This window comes from Chlamydotis macqueenii, chromosome 3 (assembly GCF_036417535.1).
Source record: "Chlamydotis macqueenii isolate bChlMac1 chromosome 3, bChlMac1.mat, whole genome shotgun sequence".
Classification (NCBI taxonomy): domain Eukaryota; kingdom Metazoa; phylum Chordata; class Aves; order Otidiformes; family Otididae; genus Chlamydotis; species Chlamydotis macqueenii.
The window spans coordinates 121,057,758-121,083,362 of record NC_141558.1 but is presented as its reverse complement, the minus strand read 5'-3'; positions in this window follow the sequence as shown (position 1 = coordinate 121,083,362).

Below are 25,605 nucleotides of genomic sequence, written 5' to 3'. Positions count from 1 at the left end.
AGTTTCAAAGTGTTTTATGTTTAAATGTGGCTCCAAGTTTGTTGTGCATAGCAGGACAAATATAACTAAGGTGGGGCTGAGCACAAGAGTTGGATTCCAGCCTGGTTTAGGAAGCCAAAATAAACACTTAAACAAATACAACATTTCACATGGACTTTTGTGCTAATTATCTACAATTTCTGGTGCTGGCTTTTAAAAGGTTGAGGGGAAGACAGTGAAATATCCAGGAAGCATACTGACGGGAATACTGTGGGCTTTATCCTGATCTTGCTGTGTAAATCATGTCTGATTCTTTAGAAGTTCAGGATGAGGGTTGCCTGGCCTTTCTCACTGGGCTATATTAGGGCAGGCTTGAATTTTTAAAAGGTGAAGCACCAGAAGTCACTGTGTGGATGCTGAAGTGTGGATCTGGTTGTCAGGCTTCTTGCTGATAGTTGCTCTGCTGTGTGATTTAAAGCAAGTCTCTGTGCCTCTCTTGTTCCCAACTTGTTCTTTGTCCTGAGACTGCCAGCTCTGTATTAGTTACTTGCCTTGCGGTACCATGGGCATAGTCTCTTCAAATTCACTCCACATCTTTTATCCCTCCTGCTCTGTTACTTAGCTTATCTTTTTCCAACTCCACATATCCTACTTTTGTATAACGAGCTTTGTCTGTGTGTCCAGGCTTGGTGGTGGTGTTTGCTTAGACTGTAAACTCCTTGGAGCAGATTGCTTTGCCCATTGCCATTGTTTTATCCCCTGTAATAAGAACTATTGCTAATAATAAGAGATGATTGTTACCTTAAATATATATCTATTTCTTTTTTTAAAAAAAAAAAAAAAACCACAAGCAAACCCAACTATAGTGTAATCCCATACTTCACTGTAGTTGATGATAGCACTTAAAGGTTTAGGATTTGCATCCTTGAAGCTTTTATAACGCCTCACGCAGCAGGGCGCTGGTCTTCTTTGGAGTCTCAAGGTGCTACTATTATTCTACTAATAAAATGATTATAAAACAAAAATGTTTAAAGCTACTTTCTGTTCTTGATGTGTTTTCTCCTAAAGAAACCAAACCCCTCTCTGTTTCTGCTTGGGTTTTTTTTGGGGCAGTAAAAGCTCACTGATGTGTGCTAAGCTCTATAGAGACACTTTAATTACTGTACGTCTGAATGGCTGTCACATTAGGAGTTAAAGATCTCTATTTCAAGGAAAGAAGCATTTTTATGTTTCTAATATAAATGAGTATGCTTCAGCCTTTTTACCAAATTCAAACTGCATGGAAGGGCATTGTATAATAGACTAAGAAGGCAATATAAAATTAAGTAAAGCTGGATCTGGTGCCTAAAAATATTTGGCAGAATTCCCTGGAAAGCCACATTTGAACATTTTTAATATATATTACAAGGCAGACAAGAATAATTATCTTCTCTTGAAGTTCCCCAAGTGAGAGAAGTGTATTGTAATGCCCTTTGAAAGAAAATAATATAAGTTGCCAAATGATTATCTTGTGGAATTCTTCCCCACCCCCTGTCTCTTTCATCCATCTGATTGTATGCAAGAGAGGAAGAATATGGTACAAATGAAGCTGCTGTTCTCAATTCTTTTTTTTTAAAAGGCAAAACTTAACACCTTTAAGTAGGTGTACCTATCAATGTACAGGGTAGTCGTTGCAAAAAAAAAAAAAAATCCAGAATTAATGCAAGTATTTCTGAATTACTAAAGCATAGCACCATTAAAGATGAGAACTTTCTTATAGTTTTATGTAGTGAATTCTTGGGAAAATTCACTTAACATTACTCTATTTTTTTTTCCCTCCTCCATTCTACATGTAGTATTCAAAACCAGGGATGTAAAGGCCTTTTTGATTTGCCTCTTTAGCTACTACTAAAATGAACAGCAAAGTCTCTAGCAGTGGGAGATGAGGCAAAACAGGATTAAGTGAACCTGTTGGAACCGTTGGTGTTTTAAAGGGACCTTGGTAAATGCCAAACTCCCTCAAAAGTTCAGTTGTCCCCATGAAAATCCCTATAGAGAGAGACCTATCTTTAGATGAGAGAGAACCTTCTTTAAATGTGGAGATCCTTTTAGAGTCAGTAGAAAGACTCTTAGTGCTAGGTATCATGGCTTTTGTTTTATTTTCAGTCTCATTGTGCCTGTTAATAGGTAGTTACAAGGAAGGGTGGTTGTGCCAGCATCTTCCTGTGGAGCTTATCTTGTCTATCGTAGTCTGGTGATGAGAAATGTAAAGGTAGCCAGAGCAAATGAACCAACATGTCATTCTCGGGAACTGAGCTAGATGCAAACTTCACAGTTTAATTTCTGTGTGTTCAGGGTCAAATCTATGGTGAATGAAGAAAACCTGAGTCCTCATACTGAATTCCGAGAGGGAAAGAGAAGACTTGAAATCAATGTGGGGATAGGTGGGCTGAGGGAGAGACCAAATTCTCTGCTGTTGTAGGCTGGAATTGCTGTTACTTGGATAAGAAAAGTTCCTTCTAGTTTACACTAGCCAAGAAAGGTCTTGCAGGGTCTTGAGAGAGCTGCAGATATGTGATCCTGCAAGTGAAGAAAGAAAACTAGGAATATGTGGAGGGACAGTGAGAGAGATTTTGGCAGCAGGATTTAAAGTCAGAAACACGGTGGGAGGCAAAGCTGAGATGGGAGTGCTGAGGCTGAGCAATCCTACCTTGGGAAATCTGTCTGAGGGGCTGCAAGCTGCTTTCTTAATTATTTATTTTTTCAGACCAGAGGATGTGAAGTTAGACTCTCTTATTTTGAGGGGGAGGTGGAAAGGCTGAGGGAGGAGTGTTTATTTGATTTAGTGGGATCTTTCATATGAAATATACATGTGCGTGGTTTGTGTTCATCTGTTTCAATGAAGACCAGTCAATTAATCAGGTGTTTGGGAGAGACTGCTTAGATCTCCTGGGAAATGTTGGCATACTACCTTGCAAATGAGCGTCCTCGTGCCTGGCCTATTCCACAGAGATAGGGTACTTAGGAAACATCTGCAAAATTAACTTTCAGAAATGTTCTAATTTAGTCTGGATGGGACCAGTAAAACTGTGGTTTTGTTTTATGGGTAACAAATTGATCCTTGGAATACTTCTCTGCAGCAGTCCAACAACGTGGTGCTGTGAGTGTGTAACTGTATCTCCCTCTGGCACTGATGACAATGTTCCTGAAGCTCCGTGGAGCTCAGCACAGCCTAATCACCATATATTTATCCTCCTTCTTGGGAAAGTTTTGCAGTTGACATCAAGCTTCATTTTGCAGCTGCAGTTCAGCGTGAGCCATAGTTGTGTTCTGAGCACCTACAGCCGCATCATCTATTAATGCTTTGGGAAGTTGGCTAAGGCTTGTCATCCCTGGTTATGAGAGGACTAACTGTCCTTATGCAAATTACTGTGATTTATGTTGTACACGGCATTAAAGGTTCTGCAACTGTTAATTGTTATTATGGACTCATCTCCACAAGCTTTTAGTGAATTGATTCCTGTAGGCTGCTGGTGCTAGGGAAGGCAAGAAATGATGCACTGTGGTTGAGAGGCAAGGCTTGGTGGTGATGACAACTTTATTCTTCTTTCTTCCTTTCCTCTCCTGCTCTGTTGGTAGAGCACAGTGTATTGGAATAGGTCTAAAGACACTTTGCAATTCTTAAGTGTTAGGCATACTTCAGAGAAGCCAAAACACAGTGCAGGAGAGTCCAGTCCTTCAGGTGATTGGGTTCACCCTCTTACCTTTGGAAGGCAAAGCAATTGGGTGCTTTCCACTGTGTGTAACTCATGTACCTCTCTCTCCTCCCAAATTGTATTGGCTTAAGGAAGAGATGCTGCAGCTAGCTGAGAGTGCAGGAGCACAGCTCCCTTAGCGATGCCACTATGTTGGCTGTTGAACATTTTTTCACGTCCATTTTTTTTAATGTGACAGATCAGAGCTTGAAAAACAGGACATCTTGGAACATAAACTAGATGAAAACAAGCTACAATGAAAGTGGAAAAAAAACATATCATTTTACTGCCGATGGAAGATAAGGATCAGATGAAACCTCTGAGGCCCTGGGCATTTAATTTACTGGAGTCGGTCACTCCTCTATGAAACCAGCATCAGTCTGTGTTCTCTGCGCATAACTGATATCTTTGTTTGTATTTAATATAATTGGTTGAGGAAAATAATGAGATGGATTGTTTTGGTTTTCTTGTATGTAAAGTTTATGCAAACAAGTTATTTACTTTGCAAGCCACTATGATAGGCTGTCTGTAGTTTACATGGCCAAGAAATTCTGTAGAACAAAGCTATCTAATGAAGTGTTGCTCTGCATCTGGAGATGAGCTTTCTAAATAAACAGGTTAATGCAGCTCAGCAAAGGGTTTTTTTTTGTTGTTGTTTTCCCTCCATTTGCATGCATATGAGTTTTATCAATCCTAGTGAGAAAGAGAAGTTGTTTTGCAATCTAGGCTACTTGTTCTCTTTCTGTGAAGTAAACACACCTTTTCCTAGGGCTCCATGCTGAAGACTTCCCTTGTGTGGTACTCACTGACTCAGCACCTTTTTAGTTTGTGGTCATGTGTATATACATATCTCCGTTTTCTTGGCTGTCAGTCTAGAAGGTGGCAGGATTGTAATGGAGTTTGCACAACTAAATGTCATTGTCCTTTGAAACTTAATTCTTCTTTAATTCTTCAGGCTGACAAATAAGTTGTCCAGCTATCATGCTGAACTGCTTATTTTGTACTGTTTGTTTTCAGATCTGCTTCTACCTGGAAAATTTAGCTTACAGTCTGAATATCTGTGACTTAGAAAATTAATCATGGTCACAACTCGGGTAACAAGAGAACCTCCCTCCATATTTGCATTTTTGGTAGTATTTTATATGGAAAATATAAAATTGTTTTGCTTGTTTTGAAGCAAGTTTTTGGTGGTGGTCTTTTAAGGATGTTAGGCTCTCAAGCTTTTTAAAAAAAATACCTCCAAAGTGTTCATAAGGATTTTATGCACTTAAAGGTGCAAAAAAAAAAAAACAACCAAAACAAACAACAAAAAACCACCACCACCCTCCTACCCACCAAAACCCTCATGTGTGTAACCAGTAATAAGAAATGGAAGCACACTTAGCTACACAGGAAATAGGATTTACCATGGGTAAATGGTAAATGGGTAATATGGACTCTTTAAAAAAAAAAACAAACAAAACAAACTAAAAACCCCAAAACTTTCTCCTTCCAATTCTTTTTTTTTTAAAAAAAAACAAACTCTTGCCAAACATGTTTCAGTAAAAATATTGATTCAGAAGTGCTGAAACTTTCTTTGGATAAAGTAATTCTGCTTTGTTTTATACAATTAATGGGCAAAATCAAAGTTTGCTTTGGATTATTAGGAAAAAAATAGCTTCAAGTTGGGAGTCAAGAGGATACTACTGAAATAAGACATTTAGACTTTGATATTAAACATTGTCAGAACAGATACCTCCCACTCTAAAGGAGTAAGGCTTTTTTTTTCTGGAGAGAAATTTCTTGCTGAGCTATTTGATGAGTGTTAACAGCAAATGTTCAGTCTTAGCCTACTATGTTGTCAGGTTCTCACCAGCTTGGTTGTCATACCAATTGTAATAACGAGCTATGTTGGTGCTCTCCAGCCTTGGGAACTGAATGCTGGCCAGGCTTTTAGGACTGAGGAGCTAACATGTGTTGGGAAGAAGTAGCCATGGAAGCCATGCAGAGTGTCACTGAGTGATTTCTTCCTTCACTCCAGTCTGATCAGTGTGCAGTATTGCTGATAGGATGTAGAATAAGCCACCTATATTGGAAGAGGGACAGATATCTGAAAAAAGCTATCAAGAGAGAAGAATAAATGACATTTGGGGAGATCCCCTGTACTGCTGAACAAACACAAGATGAATGCTTTCTCAGTCTCAGTTAATGTGTGAGCTCTGCCAGTGTGTGCTTTCTGCACTTGTACACTACATATTGGTGTCTGCACAGGGTTAGATAGATACCTGACTAGCAATCTGTGTATGTGCAACAGACTGGGTACATGGTCACGGTCTCTATATGGAACCCTTCGAGCATGCAGGCACATCAGTGTTTGTGTGCTGGGCCCTTGGGTGCCAAGGAAAGCCACAGCTGTCCTCTGGAGCAAATGGAGAAGGAAGAGGGTGATGTACACCTAGTAGGTGTCCAGGCTGGAAAGGTGCAGTAACAGCTCCTCAACCTTCCTGCTGTGATTTGTTCCTCACTGCTCCTGATGACATAGAGTGTGAGAAAATTGCACTTAAGGAGAAAATTAAGCCCACTCGGAGTGCTGTGTGTGCATAACACTTCTAAATAGAAAAGTTTGAGAACTATCTTCTTGTGACTTTGTTCTGGGTAAGTTTAATGTGGTCCTTTGTAAAGAAAACAAAAGTCTGGAACCCCAAATCTCCAGGAGGTTCTATTAGATAATTTGAAAATCTTTAATGATCACACACACAGATCTGAGAGATGTAAGGCAGGCAGCTGTAGTTCCGGAGCACTGGCTGTATTTGCCATCTGTCTCTAAGCAAGCAGATTTTGGCTGGGTGTTCTGCTTCATATAGCTGAGTGTTACTCATTTTGCTTCTTGTCACCTCTAGACTGAGCTTTCCAAGATTAATGTAATCTGGGAAAAATAACCCTGTCCCCTTAAAAGCAGTGTAATGTCACAGCAGTTATATTAACTCAGATCAAGTTGGTGGTGTTCTAATGTGTGCTGTTTCTTTTCTGGACTGAAACTCCCATTCAATCTGAAAATGCAGAGGTATCCTCCTGTTCAGTAGTGTTAGAATTGCTTGTGTATCTGTTTTAAACCCAAACCTGTGCAAAACATTTCACTCGTGAAAAGACAGAAAGAAAAGCTGTATTGCTATTCTGCTGGCTAATATGACACTCCTAGAATCTCATTAAACTGTCTGGAAAAAATCGACTACTCACTGTGAATCTCTCCTCAGTCTCATATTTGCCAGTGGGTTAAAGGAATGTGTATTGATTTGGGCAACAGAAGAAACTTTTGGTTTTCATTATAGCCTGTAAACATCTTGGGCTGAAAGCCTCAAGAGTGCTCTTATGTCCTACCACATATATGCAGAATACCCAGTGATTTTTGAAATAGAGATTTTTGATGACTGTGTTTACAGTATTCAATGAAATCAGGGATGACTAGGCAACTGGAAGATGCCAAATTCTCCCTTGTCCTGGATTAAATTGTGTGGATGGAGTTTGAAGCTAAGACTTTTAAAAAATTGTGCTTATCTTCATCACTGTGACATCGCTACAAAGACAGAATTTCTCATAATCTTGCTTTCTGTTGACATCAGTGGGTTTCAGTCAGGCCCTAAGTATTAATAAAGGGCTGATGCTAACAAACTGCTGGCTGGGAAAATAATGAGGTAATAAAGATTTAATTTTTTTTCCTGATTTTGAGTCATTTATATAGGAGAAAGGTGTTTGGGGGGGGGGGGGGGGGCGGGATCTTGTGCTCATTGTGAGGTTTTGAACCAGCAGACACCTGTGTAAGGTTGTAATACTTAATCCCTGTCCCTCCTTTAAAAGTGGAGGTGCTAGTCTTTCTTCTGTAAGAGGCTGATTATTTTAAAGGCGGACTTGCCTGTAAGTTGGAATGAAAACTTAAAATGTTAGTAAAGCAAAAATTCAGGCAGTCTGATATTTGATCTAGATAAAATGAAAACTTAATTTGTTTTAAAACTGTTGATTTGACACACTTCTATTTTTTCAGTAATACTTCTATTTTTTTAAGAAAAAAATTGAAATTAATATTTCTGGAGGAAACACCTACTGATAACCTATTTTTTTTTTTTTCAGAGGGAGAACACTTCTGTGAACTGAACTCTGCTGTTCTCAAAAGATAACCGTCGTGGTGGAAATAACTTTCATAGCAGTACAGACAAGACTTGTGTGCTGTGACTTGGTTTCTACAATTTTCAGTTCACAAATATTGTCATGCTGCTCTTCCTGCAGGAATTCTGTACATTTTTGCTTTTGTCTCTTTGCTCATGGTGATTATTTCTTATTATAATACCCACATCAACAGAGCAATTAATTCTCAGGAGTTTTCAAGTTGCTTTGGCTTCTTTAGTGCAGTACGAGTGAGTGTCTGCTGTCTGTGTGTCAGTGCTGGGTGGGTGGGTATACTTTGGACTGAATATATCCCCATGCCTGTGGCTCAAAACTTTTGAGAGAAGGTGCCTAACTTGTGTGCCACAGTAAAGCAAGCCCAGATGTAATAAGTAGGGACAATTGGTGGATTTGTTTCAAAATTGTGCTGTTCACACAAATTGTGAAATGGATGCAATGTTTAGTTCTCACAAATGCAGTCTATGCTGTGTAGACCAAAGCCTAGTGGTAGATACCACTAGGATCTGTGGATCTGTATATTCTGGAAACCAGACTAGAACTAACTAATAATCTTCTTGGTTTTACTGGTCTGTATGTATCAAATACTTTGTATAAAAATATAAAAAGGAAATCCATCCTTGCTTATCAGAGAAAAGGATATCAGGTCAACTGGGCTATTGAGCACTCTAGATGTTACCTAAAGCTTGATGGGATGTCTTCAGTTCAGCATGCTCGGCCATTCCAGTTAACTAGGTGACAATCAAGCCAGCTCTTTTCCTGTGGTTTTAAAAATCCTGTAATAGTAATTCCTAAAAGCCACAATTGCTGGAGTTTCATTGTGCAGGCATACAAGATGTCTTCCCTGTATGGGGAACCTACACAACCAACACTCAGGTCTGTTTGTGCCACTAGTGAGAGATTCCACAGCAGAGCCCTTCCTCTGTGTGGCTGGGAACATCCTATGCTTGGGCTCTTTTTCTGTCAGCCAGGGGTGAACTTCTGTCTCATTTAGAGAGGGTTAAAGAAACACAGATTGGCAAATACTTCAGTAACTCTTCCCACTCCCATCCTGCATGTTCTTGTGGTTGATTTTTTTAACCTATTTAAAAACAATGCTTAGGCAATAAGCCAAACCTTTAGCTACATAAACTATTAGGGGTTAAAAAGGTTTCAGAATTACATTACAAACTTTCTGTCTCAGTAGTAAGAGGGTTCAAATTCAAGTGTGGTGACTGTCCACAGGTCAGTGAGAAATGAACACAGATGTGGTCACAGTCCCTGCCCTGAGAGAACTATAGTTTGAAACTAGTGAAGGAGAAGGGTTAGAGTTACTTGCACAGATGCAATACAGCGGATCATCATCCCAGTTAGACTTGGGTTCTGTGTTTTCTGGCTTTTAGCTGCAATGTCTCCATGTTGACCTACACTGTTCTGCTTCCTCTGAAAGAGGCAGAAATGGCCTTTTAAAGTGCCTATTTAGGCTACCTCCTTTCCTCCCACTTCTTCAGTAGCCTGTTGATCAGGTAGTGCTCATCTGCTGTGTTTCCCTGTGATTTTTTTTTACTGTTGTCCTTACTGAGAATTCAGTTACCAGTGCTGTTGTCTTCCTTGAACCTTGGGAGCAAGATGTGAATGCTTGCTTATATTACTGGACTGACTCAAGAGCTGCAAATTGAATTCTACCCTTCTGCACCTGTGAAGATGTGAACTCCTCTTGCTAACCACCATGCACAATAACATTGACCCATATAAACTTTCACACAGCTCTGAGAGTGGAGAATTGTATGGTGAGAGGAGGGAAAGGGAGTGGAGTGAGAAATGTGGACTCACATTCTCACTTTGCAGCAGTCTTCCTGGGTGGCCTTGAGCATATCACTTGCATCTTTCCCTTCCTTCCTGCCCTGCCTTTCCTTCCTTGTCTTCAGTCTCCCACCTGTAAAATCAGGATGGTAAAACTTCTTCACGCCCTTCCTCTGGTTTATCCATCCAGATGGTCAACTCTCCACAGCTGATGCTCTCTGTACAGTGCCACAGGACTGAAATCAGTGAAGTTGACCTCGGTCCCGAGCTTCAGGGTTAAAGTAATGCATGTAACAAGTTCAGAACCCACAATTTATGATAGGTTTCTAGGATGGGATTTTCAAGGTTCCTGAAGACCATATCCATCTATCAATGAGACTTATCAGATTGATCATTTATAGCCTATGAAATTCAAGTTTTTAAAATAATATTCAGGTCTCTGAATCAGTGACTTGACTTCAGAAGTGCTTAGCGCTCAGCAGTTTGCCATGCATACTGTAGATGTGAATACGAGGAGCTCAATATTTTCGCATTTGTCACAGATTTAGAGATGGACCTAGGAGCCTTGCTGTAGATGCATGAGGTTGCAGAGTGGCAGTGGCTCTGTGTGTGTGTTTTCTTTTCTCTTAAACCACCACTTCAGTTCAAAATGTAACTTGTTCTCAAGGACAAAGTACATGTACTAAGTGACTTGACTCATCAGAAGATTTCAGACTGCCAGATGCATTTGGTGGTCTTGGTTATCGTCCAACAGAAAAAGTCACGGAGACCTGACAGTGCGTGTATATATTTTCACACATAGATATTTGGCATTTTAGCAAAATGTCTGTGTTCACTCAGTAGAAATGTGGAGTGAGGGGGTGGTCTGAGTAGGTCAGAGTTCGGGTTAGTGGTAGGGCAGGGTGGGGAAGTTTGGATTGCAGCTGCCTACACAAAATTTGACCTCAGATTAACCAGACACCTTCAGTTTCCACTGCTGCTGTCCCAAAGCCTCCATGAGCAAAAATAACCAAAGTACAATGAAAGAAAATAGATTTTTGGAATTTGTACAAAACGGGGAAGAAAAAGTAAAGAATTCTCTTTCTTTGACTAGTACCTGCTGACAGCTGAAAGCAAATGTTAGATATTCTGAGGCTAGTACCACAAGATGCATGTGCATGTCAGTGCTAAACAGGTTAGACAAGATCGTGCACCGGTGTTAAACAACAGGTCTCTGTTGAAGTTGTGCCAGTTTACACCAGTTAAGGATATAATCCCTGAATGTAATAATTTACTGCATTACTCCTTTAAAGTTTAAACTCCTCTTTATCTTCTTACTCTGAAGGCAGAGCTGTTTGTTTTTTTATTAGATAATGGGTTCAGAGGAATGGGGTGTTTTAATTAAATAATAAAAAAATCAACATCTACCTTAACTGCAAGTCTTTGCTTCATTTAGTCCTGATTGAAATTGACAGTGAAGAACGTATGCTGTTCTTGCCAAATCCCGATATGGTAGGGCAGCAAAGTGTTTTGTGAGTGGTGATGAGTCTCCCTTCTCAGAACTGGTCTGAGTTTCCATAATCAAGGACAGGCTTTCAGAAAGGCTCAAATAGGGCTTGTTTTTCAGAAACTGCTGACTATTGAATGCTAATCTTCCTTTTAAAAACATTTTCAATTTCATGCCAGAAGATTCTGGGTGCTGGGCACTCTTAAAAACCACTCGTTGAGTGTCATTTGAAATATGTTTCCACATAAGCAAATTCTATACATTTGTAGGAAGTTTAATTTTTTGAAAACAGCATTGTTAATTGGAGGATGGCAATGGTGTAATTAGTTTTAAAGAAAAGAGAAATTATACTAAAACCTCACTCATTTCTTGGAATGAACTTAGCTGAACTCTTGAATAACTTGAAGATCTGAGGAGAAAGCAGCTCAGTTTCATGCTTTCATATATCTATGCGCTCTCTGTTTTGTTAAAAATTGTGTAAAATATTTTGCTGAAGAATTTAACTTTCTGGCCTTATCAGAAGGAAGATGTATCATGCAATCCAAATGCCATTAGATTTAAGCTCAGCAGACTTAAATATTTTGGATAAGGATTGATGAAGCTTCCAACATTCACTTAGTAAAATTGGATGTTGATCCCACAAACTGCATGTTTTAGCCTTGCTGACTTTGTCGATAAGATGTTCAAATAATACTTTGTTATTGTTGGCCTTGTCCCATAATGCATCAGACTTGACCTCTCCTCTTAGCCTTGCTCTATATAAGAATACTCCAGGTGTCACTCAGACTTCTGCACCTTCCCAACAAATACTACGCTGAATTAAATTTGCTTTTGTGTGTGTAAGGGTCTCATTATTTGGCAAAAAAAAAGGAGTAAAACAAATCATTCCTTAGGGTAACTGTGTCACTCAAGTGGTGCCATGGACTGAAGCATTTTCAACTTTTTGTAAACAGGTTTATTCATTACAAAAAGTATTTGCAGACTGTAGAAGCAATGAATGACAAGAAATGTCTGAGAGTTTGTCAGTAGACAGAACATGAAATATCATTTAATTCTGAGCTGAAGTTATCTAAAGATATAATATAAACACCAAGTTCTGCTTTCTCAAAATTCGCAGGTAAAACTTTCATTGACTTCAGTACACAGAGTTATTAAAAATAATAAGAAAACCTCTCTCCTTCCAAATCAATCCCCCCCTATTCAGTATATAAAGAGTGCAGGGGAAGAAATACTCAATTAGGAAAGCTTAAAGGTAAAATTCTGGATTTGTTTTCTAGAAACCTATTTTTGCATTGCTATTGCTGCAGGCTTCTCCAAAGGTTCTAAGTTATCTTCAGTAGTCATCAAGTAGAATAAAAGTGGAATAAGTGTACTGGTGAAAGATATCTGAGGTGAGAGTTTCCCATTCCCGCAAAGGACGGATTAAGTTAACTTTGAGGTACAAGCTTCCGCTTCCTGGGTAGGTCTGGGTAAGATTTCGGTGATCTGCCTGTGACTAGAGAGGTAGGGTATCGTTGCATCCTTTGCTCTTCTCTTTCCACAATGCCAGGATTGGTCAATCCATGAACACGTTATGAAAACAGAGACCTGCAACTCTTCTGATGCTCAGTCCCATAGTCATCTTATTTTGGATGACTCACCAGTGTTGGATTGTCAAGGAGATGGATTTTTGGAGCAGGTTTTGAATGAATCTCCCTGACTCTGACTAAATTGCTGAAATACAGGTCTAGAAACAAGTTTTCAAAACCAGTTTGCACCCAGTTGTGACTCACTTGAAGCCCATACTAAAACTCCCTTATACTAATTTCAGTCAATGCTGAATACTTTGAGATAGTAAATCTTTTTAAATTCTGTTTAAATCTTTATTTTTTTCATTGCTTATGTTTGCATTGAATGGTATAACTACATCTTGATGTTGAGCATAACTTAAGAAATAAAATCAGCGTTTCCTTCTGTATCTTAATTATTCTTAAGTGGAAGAATTGATTTCTGCTCCCTCACCTTCTTAATCTGGCTCCATTTGTGATTATGTGCAGCCCTCATTTTGGAGGATGAAAGGGCAAAGGTGATGTCAATTTAATTTTCCACAGATGGCAGATAATTCATAAGAGTTCTACTGCCTGGGATATTCCACTTTCTAGATATCTATGTCAGTATGCAAGGATGCCTTTCAGGCTTCAGATGCTGAGAAATTTAGGGGAAATAAACATTGTATTTTGTTTGACATATAGAAAAGTATTAACTTTTAGAGTACAAAAGTTAAGCAATTTCTCAGTGTAGAAAATAACTATATTTTTGGAAACTGTGATGTTGAACTGCTAAGTTTGTATTGACTGAGGCAAAGCTAGAAAACCCTGGGTGGAAAAATTCACAATCTGAATAAATTACTCATCCCTACATCTCAGTGTGATGAGATAACCTTACAGAGTATCTTAAAACAAAGCAAATAATTCTGCTGCTTTCTCCCTTGTTGCTCTTTAACTCAGTAACTTCTTCCTTCCCATGACTTGTTCCATTATCTTCAGTGTGGCAAGTTTAGCGTGAATTTACTCCCTTCAACATGAGTAAAATGATTAAATCTGCTCCAATAAATTGTTTCAGTATGTTAGAAGAAAGATCCTCCTCCTCCTATCTTCTTCCCCACCCTTCCCCTCCTCGCCCACATGTTTTTGATGCAGTTGCTGTAATGGCCTAGGCTCTGCAAAGCATTCTAAACCACACTTGGTGCAGGCTGTTTGGACTTACCTTGGATATGCATTCATATCTCAAAGTGTGCACAGAGATTTCGTGCTGTATTCAGTTTAATTGCACTTTTTTTTTCTCTCCGTAGAATAGGAATGAAGTCTGAACATGTAACTTTCTGGGTGAAAGCACGGGGCCACAAACCATCCAAATTAATTCAGAAACGTAATGTTGTGGAAGTCACCACATGTAAAACATCCATAGGGTGAGGCACTAGTTGTCTGTGTAGACCTAAGCATGACCTTTTCCTCTGGAAAGCACTTTGCAGTGCAAGGTGAGTATCTGACAGGATATACCAAGATTTAAATTACTTAAAGAATCTAAATTTACCAGCTGTAAGTATGTGTACAGGTAGTAAAGATTTTGAAACAGTCATGTAATAGACTACATAATCCATCCTATTTAGTTTTCCAGCTTCAGATATATTGATCAATTTTTTTTTTGCTTCCAATGTAAAGTCCACCTAAATTTTTGAAACTGAAGTTTTTAGCAAGCCTGCTATTTGACAGATACAACTCTTCTGTAAAGGAAGAATTAGTAGTTATTAATAAGCTTTTGCTATTGTCTTTCAGTCTTGGTTTAATGTGTTTGAATATTGAATCATGCTAAACACTGTGCATGTTAAGTGATAAATTATGTAATGCTCCAATGTGGTGGGAATTAATAGTGGAACTGTCTTAATTGGCTCTTTTGTTTTTGCCATAAAACCCATTAAATATCTCTGTGTAGATGGCTTTGTCAAAGAGTATTCATAAGAAAGGAGGATGGGAGCAGGGTGGGGAGGGGGGGAAACAGCCCCAGTCCCAAGCCAAACAGAGCCTTGCTCCATTTGGACAGATGGTGAGGGCTGAACCTTCATGAATTTGTTATTGACCTAATTGAAATCACATTTGTGTATTGTTCTCAAGCTATGCTAGGGATGGGACTGGCAGGAGTCAGGGATAAGAGTCGCACCGCAAAAATGCAATGCTGTGAAAATCCTCCAGAAGGTTAAAAGATTCCAGCACCTCCTGGGCTATTGCTGCGGCCCGCTGCTGACCCAGGGTCAGACATGGGCAGACACCTCACAGCTGCATCCCTTCGCCTCCATTTTCCCAGTGGAAATCACGACAGGGAATGAATTGCCTCAAATCTTTGCCTCGTGTGGCTGAAGCCTGGGAAAACACACGCCGCTTCTGAGCGGTTAGTTTGCAATATGGTAAATTAGAGGCAGGTCTTGCAGTCACAATACCCATTAAATTAAATCAGGACTGTAAGCTTGTGCAGCGTTTCAGTGTAGGAGTTGTCCTGTTTCACTGGCTGATGAATTATGAAGAGATGTTAATAGTGGGTGAGATAAAGAACGGCTTTGATTCCTAGAGCAGGCTAGGAAGTGGAGGTGATGCTCTAGGATGTTCTCTTAATTGTGCATCTGGGTATGATATGAAAATGTGGTTTAATCCTGCACACTGGCGAAATTCCCAATAGCATAAAAGGAGCAAGTGCACATATCTATGCCCATCTGTGGCTTGAATGTTGAAGGAAAAGTTTTACAGACAAACAGGGATTTTTTTTTTTTTTTTATTCCTAGTTAAGTGTTTAACTGTGATACTTGTGAGTCTTAGCATTTATCTAGAGAGTGCTGACATTTCGGAAATGTCAGAGTTGCATATGTTGTTTCATCGCTGTTCTGGTGTATATTTGAAGCCAGAGATGAGATTCTACTCATTGTTGCAGGCCTGTGCAATCCAGAGACTTCAGTAGCTCAGGTTTTCTTCCTTTCTTCTCCAGAATGACAGAAGAAGTTATTCTGTAAGTCCATGAAGTTTAGACTTTGCACTTAAAACAACATTCATTCTTTCTCTAGCTAACTGTCTTTTGATCATTAATCGTCAGGAATGGAGCTATCTTATATTCCTGCCAAAAAAGTGAGCTTAGGTTTAAAAAACACTAGAGGTACTAGTGTCTCTAATTTCAAAATTCACGTCATTGTTCAGTCCTCTAGAGTCTGAGTGGAGTGTATGAATAAAGAGCAGAGGGAGTAAATTGCCCTTTCATCCCAGGAATGAAGGTTGATGTGATTACTCTTTATTTTTCATCCAAACCTGACGTGTTTTATGCAGAATCTTTCTGTTCTCTTGCCTTTTCAAAATCAGTAAATTCAAAAGCACACATTAGTTAGGTATAAATGTTACAATGCTGACAGATCATGTGCCCTTACATACTAAAAAGATACTATTTTTTTAGTATACATGTGCATGTGTGTTTATTGTACTCATAATTGTGGAGTCCTTGGTGATGACTGGCGTTGTTGTTGTAACAAGCATCATAATAATAGTGCAGATTCAGATATAGAAACGATTTTTCAAAATTAAGAGAAATCAAAGTACTTTTCCTTCTTAGAGAAGTTTAGAGAAGAAATTCTTATACCTAGAATAATTACTGAAAGCTTTTAAGCTTTGATGTTAGGTTTTCAAACTTTGTTCACTTCCTGACTTCTTTCTTTCTGCTTTTCTTTTTTAACTTTTGTTCCTGTCACTCTTTATCCTTTTCTACTTAGTCACAACATGGAGACAGAAAGGAGGAATAAAACCAAAAGGACCTCAAAGATGTGAAAAAACTTTTCTTCAAGTTGAAGGTAAAGATTTTCCATGCTCTTGCTGGCATGGACAGCTGTATATCTATACGTGTTCATACAGCTATGATAACAATGTGGAAATTCTCTCTGCATTAGAACAATATAATCTTTTTCTGCTTACTTTGCTTAAGAAAAAAGCAGGAATACCAAAGAGGAAATGGGCATCTAATTTCCAAATTAAATTAAAAGATAATTTTGGGGACAGATGGGGTTATTATCCATTGTCTTTCCAATTAATCATCTTCCGTGCATGTGAATACACATATTGGGAATAAAACCATGTCAGTTTTTTAATAGAAACCCATTCAATATATAGATGGAAACCAAGACTAAGGTTGGAGAACAAAGTTAGATTATCAATTGATGAAAGTGTATCCTTCAGGAGTGTTTTGAACATCAGATCACTTGCTGAGTTGTGTGTGAGCTTTCTTAAAACAAATGTACCAGAAGATGCCAAAAAGCTCAGTTTCTTAGGCTGTGCTTTTGTTTAAAAATGGCAGGAAGAATCTCTGTGGTGTGGAAAGCTCACAGCTTCAGAGTGAGACCAGTTGAATTCATTTATTTTCTGACTACATCCTTGCAGTGTGCTTTGTGTCCTTCAGTCTTGCTTTGTGTCTAATAGTTATTGGTGACTGTTGAGGTTGCAGGGTTGCAGCTAATTCCGCGCAGTGCCTATGAAGCCTTTGAATATTCTGTGTCTTTCAACAAGTGTTGAAGCTTTTTTCTTTAAGGTCTTTGCTGTAGGCAAGTCCCTGTTCCTCTTAGGAGTCTGCCAGCTTCCTTTTGTGCTCTTTGCTTGCTGTCTAACAGTGGTAGCTGGACCCATCCTGCGCTTTAGAAACTTCAAGATTACTTTATTCAGTTATTCTCAGGAGAAACACAATCTGTCCTTTGCCCTGGAGGACACCACCTGACCCACAACCCATGAAGGAGCAAGATGTAAGCAGCATTTGACTCCCCAGTTTCTTTTTTTAACAGCGCATACAATGTGTAGCACTGATACAACAAACTGGAGACAAATTAAGGTTTTTTTTTTTTTTTTTCCATCTGCTACATAATCTGAAGACTTCTCAGGCAACAGATGAGAGTTTGTATTTGGATGGTGATTTGGACAGAAGGCACTGAATTGGCCTGACACATATGAAAGCGTGCAGAGGTGCAAGGATGTGAGAATAAGGAGTTGGGGGAGTTGCAGGCCTCTGGTACTGCTTTGTCCAGGAAGTGTTGTGAGAGGGCTCCTGTGCTGGGAAAGCTGCTGAATTTGCTTGCTGTGGGAGCTGAGGTGATAGGTATGGAAAGGTGGCTGGTGATATAAAACACAGCACACTCAGCAAGAGTCTTAAAAGTGGGAGGTTAAATGAATGTCTACAAAACTGGCCGTAGGCTCTAGCTAGAAGTGAGGGAACTGACTCCTCTCCTGAATTTCCTGACAGCTCATCGAAAACCAGAGATATGAGATGGAGATATCTAGATTGCTGGCGAAGCTGACACATGCACTTATTTTGAAGCTCTTGTGAAAAAGATGAAGCTTAATTTACTGTGCTGGCTGTCAAAATCACAGGAGCAAGATGAGAGCAGGGATTTGCCGCTCTCATCTTGTGCATATGTGCTCCTGGATGGATGTTCCACACGGGATGGCAGTGTCATGGAGCAAAGCGCGCGCACTGCAGTGGAGTGTTTCTGAATGTGGCCTGCTGCCCCTCTAACACTTGTCTGAAATCTTGGATGCTGTCTGTTCTCTCTGTCATGTGGAAAAGCGTGCTGTAGGTTCTGTAGGTGAGACAGCTCACACAGCCCTTGGAGACAGAGATGAATTTGATTATGGATGGAAAATGTTAATTCAGAAGTTCTCCTGGAGTACTCATTTATTTACAGGTGCTGTCACCTGGTTTATTATGAGTTCTTGGATTTTCAGTATTCTCTAGCTATATATACAGACACATACAAGAAAAACGAATTCTTCACCTCTTTATTACTATTAACTACAGTGATGTTTTGTCTGGGAAACTACTGTTTTTTAGAATTGTGGACTGCAAGGACTCAAATTTTGGCAGGAGTTGCTTAATGCATAGGAGACTGCCTTAGCATTTGCTACGAGAAGTTTTTAGTTCAAACTCTAGCTTTTGTGCATGTTTCCTTTTATGACTTGATAGCGTCAATAGATGCCTATTTCTTAATTTTCTGTCTCTGCTTTACATGGAATGGAGGTTGTTTTGTTCTGTGTACCTTTTTGAAGGATAATCCGTATGGAAGGTCTTCCAGGCTGGTTTCTTCTGAAAGGAAATGCAACTGGTATGGGGATGTAGGTATGTATTCATAGTGTCACTTGCTCTTACTACGCAAAATACATCAGTCATATCTTAGGCCCTTCGTACAGAGTCCTTGCTTCTGCAAAGCTGGCAGATCTGTTACCTACCGAATAAGAACTTTGAGTAATGGAGAGAACCCTTCTTTGCTGCTTGTGAGAGCTTTCCCATTGGACGTGTCTTAAAAATTAATGACACTGCAGATTTCTTAAAGACTAAACATGACTCGCAGCTTGTGAGACCGTTTATAACAGCTCCATCCAGTGGCTTCTGCTGTAATATGAATGCAGGTCTTGGCTCATGGGGGTTCAAGACCTTCAGGGCTGAAAAATGCTACTTCAAAACACATCACCCGTAAGGTTATCACCTTACAGGAGAAAGCATAATTAATTTAAAAATGAAAGATGTGGCACTTATGTTTTGCAGTTGTGAGGAAGTACTCTACTTTCTTTATACTCATTGTATCAAATGGCTTCCATCTCTTGGTGTGCAGTGAGAGACCATTCCTCTTCAGAGACATAAATTATGCTTGCTATGAAGATGAATAAAGTCCCTGTATATGATGGATTTTTGAAAGAGCGAAATAGCCAGGTGAACTCACTCATGCAGGAATGGCTCACTCTACAGTTCAGGAGAAAAAAGTTGGAATTGTTAAAAACTTTTGAAGATACATTTTTGCTGAAAAATGCCGGTTTCTTTATATGAAGCCTTTGATCTTGGAAGTGGGAGCTTTAATTTCAAAACTTAATTCTTTCTCTTCTCTTTTGTACAAATTTTTTTAATCAGGTTGATATTTTTTTTTTAAATCTTGTATCTTTTATGGAAGTGATGGAAGTAGATTTTCAAGTTTCAAAATTTTGATATTTCAATTTTTCTTTCCTGTCCAGGGTGGGAAAAAGCTTTCAAAATCTCAAAACTTCCCATGGGTCAGAAAAATGTTTCCCACACAGCTCTAGTCAATGGGAGTGTTACCATAAACTTCCCTGTGCCTTGAATTGGGCCCTGAGAGCATATTGGAGATTTTGTCAGCCTCACTGATTGCACAAACCAACCTTGTTATGAGGAAACATTCCTGGGCCAGACAACATTCTGACATTTGTCTGTAGTTTTCATGTTTAGGAGAGATTATTGTCTCCAGAGGGTCATTCTTAATGATTTAAATGTGAGGTAGATTGTTTTTTCTGGCAGCACGTGTGTAATCTAATCCATATATTGTTGAAAATAATTGGAATGAGCATTGAGTTGCTATATGGATGTGGTCAGTCAATATTGACAGCATTGAAACTTGCTGAGTAGGTGGGATAAAGTATAAGAGGACCTGGAAAACCAAAGCAAAAAAAAAAAATTCAAAACAGGGCGATGTGGAGGTAGAAATGCTTTCCACTGGGATTACTTTGGAAGCAAACAGTCTGAGCTTTAGAAAATTTGCTCTTGTTAATTACACGTTGGATAACAACATACAGACCATATGACCAAGTGTATGTAAAATTTTCGCCTGTTCCCTTTGCGAAGGGCTCGATGGTGACTTTAGGCACATTTTCTGAGCCAAGGGATGGTGTGTAAACCGTACCACCCAAGGAGAAGCCCCAGGAGGCAGCGTGACTCACAGACATGCTGCTGAGACAAAAATCCCTCCCTGCTTTCCCTTGGCTCTTCAGGCTGTAAAATAGAAAGATACTGCTGTGTTGTTGTTTGTTTTTGTTGTTGTTTGTTTTTTGTTGTTTTTTTTTTTTTTTTCACCATGGTAAAGTTTGCCTGCAGTGGCACAGCTATACAAATTAGCAGGTGGTAGTGGATGCTTGGAGTCCTGGCTCCTCATCTTCAGGAAGGGAATGTGTGGGCAACTCCAGTTTATATTACAGCATCATATCAGAGTAGATCACGGAAGTGAGTTATTTCTTGAACCTAGCTTGGTAAAGCATTTCAACACACTTTTCAGTTCTTCTAAATGTTGATTGGATTTAAATATGTGCTTAAAAATAAGTGCTCTAATGCTTCACCAGAGAAAAATATTACTGTGAAATTATATTCCCCTGTATATGTTTATGTTCCAAGTCACAGTTCAGAGCATTACATCTAGCTTCTCTGAATTACCGTCCTGTCTTGTGGTAAAAGGGCTTCAGTTTTGGACACCTCACTAGTTCTTGCTAATTAGAAAAAAATTTTAGGACTTAGCACTACCTATTAGCATTATTTCTATATACTAACATACACTTGGTTTAAAAATGACTTGAGTGTGTGAATTATTCTAGGTAGTACTCTACGTAAGAATAGAAATCAACAATGGTGCTTTCCCCAGAGGTGCAAAGTCCAGTTTGATATACATCTAACATGTTGAACTGATTAAGAAGGTATTTTAATAGGAAGAGAGCCAAATTTTAGCCAACAGGTTGAATTTTATTTCAGCCTCAAGAGTTAATTTTACAAAAGAAATTAGGCCTCCCATTTCCCATCCCTTGGCACTTATATTTCTTCCTTTTCTTTCTATGGTTGCATAAATGGTCAACTGAAAGAGATATTTAATCCATAGGATAATTTCTTCAATGTGAGTAGTTTTAAGATAGGGGTCTTGAAATGTTCCTCTTAATGTAGGTTTATTGTAAACCTGTGCAAAAGACAGTTTCAGGAGACTCCATTGAAATTAAGTTACAAATATTTCACTCAAATTATTAGATCAAGGCTAAAATCAACTTCTTAATTTTTTTTACAAATTTATCAATAAAAGTGATTAATTTTTAATCGTTAGCATGTTGAAAGAGGCCTTATTTTGCAGTTTGTGGGGTTTTTCTTTTTTTTTTTTGTTTAACCTTCTGCCTATTGAATGTGGTTATTTCTCAAGTTAATTAAGGAATGTTTGGATAGAGAAGTGACAGAAATGACCTGAGAGAAGATAGCTTGGTGTACATACTCAATCCTGGCATTTATGTATGCACGGAACTCGTGTTCATAGCAGTGGAAATTATTTGCTATGTTAGTGTGCGTAGATACATGAGCTATGTAAAGGACTTGAAAATCCTGGAAAACTTTAAAACTACTTAAAACTACTTTAAAACTTTAAAACTCCATATTTTACTGGAGGGCAAGACTGTAGCTTTGTGCTTGACCCCTCTAAAGAGCAGTGTGTGGTGTGCTGTTGCTTAACCAGATGATGGAGGAAATCCTCTTTTGGAGAATCATGTGTTTTCCTCTGTGGTCCATTTTCTTCTGGATAAAGTGTTTCTCTTTCTGTACTCTGGTCCCGTAAGCAGCAGACTATCTTCCTCTTTGTGCTAGCACAACAGCGCATGGATTGTAGAGGCCTTCCAGCTTGCTGTTGCAGTAAGAACCCTGCATCCATTGAAAATCTCTCTACTGCTGATCAACACAGGTAGCCTGGTATTAGACAGGAGGGAGAAGGTACCTGTGACCCTGTTAATTCCTTGAAAGCAATCTATCATATATTTTCTTCCTCAAATTTCAATGGTTTACTGTCAAAATTTCTCATGGCATGCCAAGTGAGCATGTGATTGATTTGTGTGATCAATGTATGTAGCAAAGTCTTAAAGCTGCAAATAAGACACTTGTGAGAGTGATAAGTATATCACTAATTATATCTACCTATGTTACATTGCTGAGGGATTGTATCCAAATGATGTTTACCAACCCTAAATTGGAAAAGAAAATAGTATTTCCTACTCATCTTACAGAGTAGCTTACAATGTGTAACTGATAAAATAAAATACAGGCTTGGTTTAGCACAGTAAAAAGCTGTGTTTGTGTTGGAAAGCGTAGGAAACTCTGGAAACTTAAAACGCTCTTACTGGAGAAAGGAATTATTTCAAGTAAACAAATGTAGCTATATCCCTGCCTAACATAGGTAAAGACTTAGCTAATGCATTCCACCTGCAAGAGTCATAAGGGGAACTCCAAAGGCAATCTTCAAGCTGTACCTAGTAATGCAACTATTGAATTGATAAACAGTAAAGTTTATATGCAAGACTGGATTATTGATTTTTTTTTTCTGTTTATCTTTAGGGAAGTTTGTTCAGGAAAGAGAAGCTGCGCTCATAGTTAATAGAACATTACCAATTTTCTGGTATCACATTGGACCTAGATGTCATCAATGTTTGGATTTTCTTAATATAACTTTTAGAGCTAGTTAATTTAGAAAAAAAATCTTGCACTTTTTATTTTTATGTAATGGAAACTTCAATTTTAAAAAGGCAGTGAAGGATTTCTAAGTAACAAATTTTACCTCCCTCCTCCCCACCTTTCATGACATCTCAATAGTCTGAATATTTGCCCCTTCATACGTAGGACCTTTCAGAAGTATGCGGCATGATGGAGACTAGAAACTGGGCAGTGAGTACCTAATAGTTGCACATTTTGTATAGAGATTGTTGTCCTCTGCTCCTTGTAGAACTTTGTTTCTGGGGAACTCTTCCATAGTCTCATCATCTGTGTTGGGTACACCCAACTGATATTAAAGTTGCAGACTTTAGGCTGTAACAGAAGTGACAAAGCTGCCGTAAGGAAGGAAGAGTGGAATGCATTAAGTTAGTGTTTACTGCCTTGTGGGTATCTCTTAGCATGAGGTAGCAGTAGAGAACAATGTTTATTCATTACGATATAATTGCTTGGAGCTAGATGCATTTCTGCCCTCCATGCTGGTTTTCTTTGAATGCCTTCTGTTTAGATTTTTCTTTCTCATTGCTGTAATTTGCTATGCACTGATGGGGATAAATGTCATCAAAGGTCTGGAGCTTTTTGATGTTTCCAATATAAGATGCAAATATTTGACATATGAAAATTATTTCCTAATAAGTAAATAAGTATCAAAAGCAGAAGTACAAACAAAAAACCGTTGTGTAATAGTTGCTAAAAATTCAAGCAAACAACTTATTATTTAAACACTGGGCAGGCCCTTTTTTGATGTATGTAAATATTTTTAGATAGAGGCATCCTTGTATTGTTAGAGTGTAACTGCTATTTTTGTGTTTGTTTTGTTTTGGTGGTTTTTTTTTCCCCAAACCTCACTTTAAACATTCTGGGAAAGTGTAGAACCAGTGAATCTTCCTAGGTGTATTGGAACTAAGGGACAGAGACAGGATGAAGCCTTTAACTGTTGATGATTCCCATCCACTTGTCTGTTTAGTTTGGGAGATGCTTCCTGACTCTCGTATCTGGCAGAAATTGTGTTTGTTCTGTATAGACTCTTACAAATTTTTTGGGCTCAGTATTGAGCATAACAGGTCTTCATGTATGTCTGAAGCTTCTGCAGGCTGCTGTAATAAATACTGGGAAGTTGAAGACTGTTTACAATCAGGAATTCAAATTGAAAATTGAACTTGTCTTAACTGTATCCCTAGAAGACCCATCTTGCTGCTAATCGTTGCAGCTGATACAGAGCAAGCCAGAAGAGCTGCCTTGCCTTCTTTTATCATGACAGCCTGAAATTTTGTAGTAAGACAGCTGAAATCTGGGAGAGGATGTTGGGCCAGACATGTTATATCTTGACTGTTTTTTGGCTGATCAGTGATTAGGGGTCAAGGTGCTTTGGCCTTTGGATTTGTTCACTCACAGTTTGGAATGGCTGAGGTACTAAAACCCTTAAGTGCATTTCTTGTCAAAGACCTCTTAAATTAAACACAGCTTAAATGAGTTACTGAAAAGAAACAGTTTCCACTTCTTCCTTAAGCTGTCTCCCATGCTCAGTAATTGATGTCTAGTTTCATGAGTCATTTTTAACTAGCCTCAGGTTAAATCTCTTACAGCCTAATCCTGTACATCCTTCCGTAGTCAATGTCTGTGCTGGGAGTTGGTGGATTTTTTGCATGAGTAAAAACTGCCAGATGAGTTTCTGCAGGAACCTGTATTGTTTTTATCTAGAAGGGGAAGAAACGTCAGCAAAAATCAGTATCTGTACTCCTTGCTTCTCGGGCGACTGGAGAGGTGCCCTGTGTTGATCCGGGGATTCCCAAGGAGCGAGAGGGCTCGTTGTATGGGCATGCAAGATATGGAAGTTTTCATGATCTGATGTCATACAGGTAGGAAGCCAGCCAAAAGCAAATTGGAGGCTAGTATCTCAAGCAGGAGATTTCAACAGGGATTGAGTTTAAAAACAGGCATGACAGCCAGAACTTGCTGATCCCTGCAAGTGAATGTGGACTTCTCTATGTAGGAAGAGATGGAGGTGGGAATGTGCGAGTTATGCTGTTTTGATTTGTCGCTGCAGTGAAGAGGCTATCCTGAGCTGTGGAAGTTATGCTCAGAATGCATTTTCTAAAAGACTTAACCATTCTGTTAACCATTCTGTTCCCTGATTTCTTTTTGTCTGGTATTTTGTTATGGAAAAGGAAGCAAAAAAACAGAGAAAGGCAGGCATGCGAATTTATTTGATGCAGAGAAAAATGTGACTATAGTGCCAATTTTCACTACAAACCAAACTTTCAACAATAAAAAGTCGTCATATAATGACTGTTTTTGTTATTGTTGCTGCTGAAGAAACAAAATATATTGGAAGACAGAAGGACACCAAAATTTTCCTGACTAATGTCAATCACTCAAACTAATAAAGAGGAAGAAAGTTGTGCCCTTTTGTCTTCCCTTGGTTTGTTATCTCAGTGCTATACATATTAGAGAGTCTTTAAGTGTCTTGCCCCTTTTGTTTGTTGTTTCTGTTGTCCTTGTGATTGTTTTCTTTCTTAAATCAATTAATATGTTGACAGAAGAGAATCACTTGTGGTTTTTTCTTTTTTCTTTTTTTTTTTCCTCCTTCCCTCTGAGTCTAGAGCGAAGCTTAGCAGATAAATAGACTTGCCTCTA